This window comes from Carassius auratus, unplaced genomic scaffold, assembly GCF_003368295.1.
Source record: "Carassius auratus strain Wakin unplaced genomic scaffold, ASM336829v1 scaf_tig00013214, whole genome shotgun sequence".
Classification (NCBI taxonomy): domain Eukaryota; kingdom Metazoa; phylum Chordata; class Actinopteri; order Cypriniformes; family Cyprinidae; genus Carassius; species Carassius auratus.
This window is the reverse complement of record NW_020524379.1, coordinates 28,103-34,596: the sequence shown is the minus strand read 5'-3', so window position 1 is coordinate 34,596 and position 6,494 is coordinate 28,103.

The following is a 6,494-nucleotide window of genomic DNA, read 5'->3' as shown; positions in this document are numbered from 1 at the left end:
CCGGCTGGAGCTTCAGCCCATATTTCTCCATGGCCCCGAAGACCTGCTCAAGGTGTTGTAAGTGGGAGTCGAAATCTGGGGAATAGACAATCACATCGTCCAGGTATACCAAGGCGGACTCCATCAACTGACCTCCCAGGCACCGCTGCATCAGCCTCTGGAAGGTGGCAGGAGCGTTGCAGAGGCCGAAGGGCATCCGGTCCCACTCAAAGAGACCGAACGGGGTGGTAAAGGCGGTCTTCTCCCGGTCGGCCTCGGCCACTTGTACCTGCCAGTAGCCACTTGCCAAGTCCAGCGTGGAGTACCATGCCGAGCGTGTCAAGCCAGCCAGGGAGTCCCTCGATCCGGGGTAGGGGGAACGCGTCCTTCCTAGTGACCAGGTTCAGCTTGCGGTAGTTGACGCAAAACCTCCATGCGCCAGTCTTCTTCTGTACCAACACGATGGGAGCTGCCCACGGGCTGCTGCTCTCTCTAACAACCCCTCGATTGAGCATACCTTGCAGCAGTGTACGGACCTCCGTGTACAGGGTAGGTGGGACGGGTCGGTACCTTTCTCTACTGGGCTCTGCATCTCCGGTGGGGATCCGATGTTGCACGACGTTGGTGCAGCCGTAATCCTCTTCGTGTGCCGAGAAGACATGTTGCCACTTGCCCAGCAGGTCTCGCAGCTTCCTGGCCTGTGTCGGTCCCAGCTCCTCCCCTTGCAGGGAACTTCCCTTCAAGTGGCCGGGCACCTCCTCCCCTAGACTCTGGGGCGACGAGCTCGCTTGGGTAAGGGCCACTTCCACCACCGCGGGGTGTACTTGGCGAAAGCTCACGTCCTGGTCCTCCCGCACCTGATGGGATTCTACCGGCGTTACCTTGACCAGCCGCTGATGTTTATGTAGGTGCACAACATGGGGCGTCCCGTTCCGAACTCTCACCGGGATCCGTCCTCTTCGTGCCACGGCCAAACCTCTGGCGACTTCTACCTGCTGGCCATCCTAGTGGGGCTCCACCAACACCCATTCCTCCACTCCCACGTCCCGCTGGAGGACTCGCACCCATACTAGGGCCTCGCTGTTCGCTGGCACGGACAGGGCATAACGGCACGCTACCCGACCTGTCCCTTCGCGGCCTTGCCGGGCCCGGGACATCTGGATCCGTCTGCAGTCAGCGGCGACACGTTCCCATTCCTGTTGTTCGGCCAGCGAGATCCCTCGAGCGGGCGTTGCCCGAAACAATTCTTCCCAACATGCAGATAATACATTCATACCTAGCAAGGCCCGGTGACTCCCCAGACAGTGGTCCTTTACGATGATCACTCCCTTCTGGGGCACGATCACTCCGTGGATCTCCAAGTCCGTCAGCCTGTAGCCAATGTAGGGGATGTCCAGACCATTTGCTCCTTTCAGGGAGAGCCAGGGAGCCTCCGTCCCATGCATCCTCTGATCTCCAAACAGCTCTTGCGACAGGCTCTCCGCGAATAGGGTCACCTGGGATCCGGTGTCGACGAGACAGGGCACCTTCACACCACACACCTGGACCTCCACCACTGGGCTATGCCCGACCAGCCTGTCCTTGGAGCCTGCTCCGATGGGTGGGTCATCTAAGGGGGTCCCGACCACACGACCCACTGTGGCCGGTCGACCTAAAAACCCCCCTCCGAACCTCTTCGAGGACCACACTGTCGGCTGTAATGGCCTGGTTGGCCACAGCGGTTGCAGATAGGTCGTCCTTGCTCGTCCCATTCAAACTGGGGCCGGTTGGGCCGGTTAGGTCGCCTCCCTGCGTCCCTGTTCCCGTCCGAGTACACCCGGTCCCGCGAGATGGGCCTCACCTCTGGCCTGGTAGCCTCAGAACGCAGCTCGTCCACGAGCGTCTTGGTTAGCTCCGCCATCTGCTCCCGGACATCCTTTAGGAGTTCGAGCTTCAGAGTCTGTCTCCACTCTGCCATGTCGGGGACAGCCACTGCGGAGCTACTTACAGCCGCACACACAGGGGGTTCTTGCACCTCAACCTGATCGTTCTCCAATGCCACCGCTTCCTTCTTTAGGTCTTCGAAGGTGAGTTCCGGCTCCCTTCTGAATTGGACTCTAAGTCCCTGGCGTACTGGGCCTTCCCTTAGCCCCAGCAGGAATTGGTCCCTCAACAGAGTCTCACTATCTCCGAGACCATGGTCTGGGCGTCCCTGCAGCCCGGTAACTCGCTCCCGTAGTTGGAGGGCGAAAGCTCTGACGGATTGGCGGGGGTCCTGCTTGCTGCTGAAGAACTGGGCCCGGAGAACCGCAGTTGGAGTGGCGTCACCATACCTTTCCGTCAGGAATCTGAACACAGACTGGGCGGTGGTTCGGACAGCTTCAGGGGCGGCTTGGACTTCCCGCCGTGCTTCCCCGTCAAGGGAGTTGAGGGCAAACTGTAGCTGTTGGGTCGCGCTCAGTCCCTGTAGCCCGGCCAGATATTCGATCTGAGCCCGCCATTCGGAGAGGCGCACCTCTAAATCATTTCCTCCATATTTCTGGACCCAGGGGTTTCCCATGAACACTGGCATGACTCGGGGTGGGGCCCCCAGTGCCTCGTCGTCGGCCATCTGAGAATCCCTGGTCGCTCAACCCGAGGTGAAACCCTGCCGACTACGCCAAATCTGTCACAGGTCGGGGGGCCAAGCCAGACTGCACCCACCCCTGAAACCCAGGATCACCTCGGGGAGCGTACCAGAAGAACCAGACGGACGAGAGTATAAAAAAATGAACAAGGTTTTATTTGGTTAAAAGCAATTTAAAAGTTCATTGTTCCTTCCGTGTCTCCCGACCAGAACGGAGCCAGACCTCGGACGCCGGGAAGGCGTGGAGTCGTCGGCAGTTCGTGCCTGTACGGGGCCAGCAAGAGCCAGGATAGTCTATCACCCGTCCCGGAGTGAGGGGGGGGGTATCCGGGTAAGTAGAGCTCGTGGATGTTTCGGTCGAGACCGGGAAAAGGAATAATTCTCGTGTCCACCTCCTTCTACAGGGACATCACATGCAGCATTCGGCCCAGAGAATCCTGCGATCTGCACAGCGGGGTAAGTAATCAACAGTAAGTATGTGTCCTTGAATAAGTAATGGGGCTTACGGCTGGGAGATGCTTCGGTTAAGACCGGGAAAGGAATAATTCGTGTGTCCACCTCTTTCTACAGGGACATCACATACAGCATTCGGCCCAGAGGATCCTGCGATCTGCACAGCAGAGTAAGTAATCAACAGCAAGTATGTGTTCTTTCATAAGTAATGGGGCTTACGGCTGGGAGATGCTTTGGTTGTGACCGGGAAAGGAATAATTCTTGTGTCCACCTCTTTTCATAGGGACATCACATGCGGCGTTCGGCCCAGAGGATCCTGCGATCTGCACAGCAGAGTAAGTAATCAACAGTAAGTATGTGTTCTTGAATAAGTAGTGGGGCTTACGGCTGGGAGATGCTTCGGTTAAGACCGGGAAAGGAATAATTCGTGTGTCCACCTCTTTCTACAGGGACATCACATACAGCATTCGGCCCAGAGGATCCTGCGATCTGCACAGCAGGGTAAGTAATCAACAGCAAGTATGTGTTCTTGCATAAGTAATGGGGCTTACGGCTGGGGGATGCTTCGGTTGTGACCGGGAAAGGAATAATTCTTGTGTCCACCTCTTTTCATAGGGACATCACATGCGACGTTCGGCCCAGAGGATCCTGCGATCTGCACAGCAGAGTAAGTAATCAACAGTAAGTGTGTGTTCTTGAATAAGTAGTGGGGCTTACGGCTGGGAGATGCTTCGGTTGTGACCGGGAAAGGAATAATTCTTGTGTCCACCTCCTTTCATAGGGACATCACATGCGGTGTTCGGCCCAGAGGATCCTGCGATCTACACAGCGGGGTAAGTAATCAACAGCATGTATGTGTTCTTGAATAAGAAATGGGGCTTACGGCTGGGGGATAATTCAGTTGAGTGCCTGGGTGTGGATTACGGTGACGGTGGTGGGCTCTCGGGGTGGTGAGCGTCCGGCATTAACTCTATATATCTTCCCCACACTCTGTAACTTCACTTCAAACGATTTATTGTGCAAACACACCACTTCAGACACGGCACACCCACTCTTAGTGCAAATAGAGCCAGCACTCACCCAACGATGACTCCGTCCACTTCACAACGTTATCACTCCCAGTCCAGATGTATACAATTGATCGAAGTCCCAGATCAGGTCTCTTAACTTCCCTCCGATAGCGATGGCGCGGTCTGGTCTTCACTTGCTTTCCAGTACTCACACTCTTTCTGTCCTGAATATCTCCACTCGATCGCTGATATATCTGTTGCACAGCCAGATAGCCGAAACCCCACAGTAGTCCTCAAATACCTCCACACGCCAGCCCAAACGTCCCAGGAATTCACCTCTCCTAGGGGGAACACATCCAAAGAGAAGAACCACACACGGGGGCAAGCCAACCAGGAAGAATAGCCGGGAGAACGAACGACCAAAAAGAATCCCCCCGCATGGTCTCTGCACTTCTCTTTTTATGTGGTTACTCCGCCTCCATAATCCTCTCACAGATCGCCACATCAAACTCCCCACACCAGATGTCAATCTGTCATTAGCGTTGTTATTGTGACATCGGGCGCAACCCGGAAGTGGACCGGTGTTACCGCGACACCGTGCCGAGGGGAACACAAAATTCCGGCGGGACTTAGTTCTGCTTCTCTTTCGTCACCCCGTGACAACTACATTAAAAAAAATCACATGCTCCATCACATCTCATACTCGAAGGCTATTGGCACGAGGTTGAGTAATGCTTTGACAGGTTGAAACATTTCAGATACCCGGTTCACCGAGCTGCGCATGCGCTGCTTGTAGCTCCGCACTTCTGTGGAGAGAGGAATTTCAGTGAATGAGAAATGAGTCAGTGGATTACGTGAACGAGAACAAATGTTCAAAAAGAACAATTCGTTCACGAAAGACACTAGTTGTGACAGAACACACAAAAACACATATTAACGAGAAATAGATTTGCCAAGAAATCTGATATTTATATAGACTACTCAAAGTCAAAGAGCCAGTAAGATGAAAATTCTAAGCTTCCTATCACTGTTTATAAGTCCTGTACAACAGGTTTAAATGCATACAAGGTTAAAAAACATTGTCATTTTGTCAAAATATCATTTTAAAATTACCTCAATTCTCAGAGATCCCCAAACGGTTCACGTGAAGTTGTTCAAAAGATTCAGTTTCCTTAAACCCCACCTTTCGGTAGCATACTGTGTTCTGATTGGTCAACTGACATAGTCAGTTTTCATTGGTGGTTTCGCACACCACTTCACAGTAAACAATGCATTAGCATCTTTTTGGGGTGAATTATGTCTTATTCCTCTCATCGCGAAGCAAACAGTAAAATAAAAAACTTGAACAGTCTCGCAGCTTTTTCTTCTGTGTGGTCGTATTCAAGCCGCACGCTTCAGTTTGAATTTTGAATAGCGCGTTTAGCGCGGGGGCGTGGTCACATTAGATATAATGAAGGCAGACTTGAAAAAACGGACATTGCATTGTTTTCAGATGGATTACTTTATCACAGAATATCTGTGATATTTTCGTCAGCACTTGTTGTTTTAAAGTAGACATGTCAAGCTTTCTATAGATATCTCTCTCATGTCTCTTAGTTGAGTATTCACGGAGTTACACTTCATTTTAATGACGTGTTTGTAAATGAAGATCAGCACAGACAAAGGCTGCAGACAGCACACATACTGATAAGACGCTCAGGAGAAAACAACTTACAGGTTGTGATTCGGAGATGCTTGTTGGTCCAAATAAAGTTGGTAATGAACCCTCTTTTATGGCCACACGCTCTGAAAATCCTGCCTTGAACTCACCGAGATTAGAAAAGCAGTCATCAGTGAAATGTTGTGAACACAACAAAAGGGATTTGTTGTAGATGCTATCACACCACCATCTGTGTGGAGGGGTGGGGCAGGTCAGAGTTTTGTTTCTCCCAAGACGGTAGGCGGAGATTATTATGCAAAGTGTTCTAGTGACATACATAGAGATGGGCAAAAGATTTGAAATCTATAACGACTCGTTTCAGCGATTCAGAGTCAACTCCTTACTTTAGAAGCCAATAACTTTATAAATCGTGTACTTTTTGGTTTAATTAGTTTGCACATTGTTTACTCTGATGGACAGCTACATCATACACTGTAATACAGGTAATTTTTGATTTCCCATCTGTGTGGCTCTTTAAAGAAGCAAGAGAAGCAAATGAATCAATTCAGTTTACAGAAATAAATGGACTTTCAGGCAGTGAAACATGGGCTGGGCTTGCTTACTCAATATCTGGCCATATATAAATGTAAAGTCAAGTATATTTGCATTAAAACATTGGATGGGAGATCCACTCTCTGTAGTTGGATATGATTACTACTATCAAATAAATGTAAAATAAAAATGCTTTTCATTTTCGGTGAAGCTGTAAAACAATTTTTATATTTATTTATTTAAATAATCAGTACAG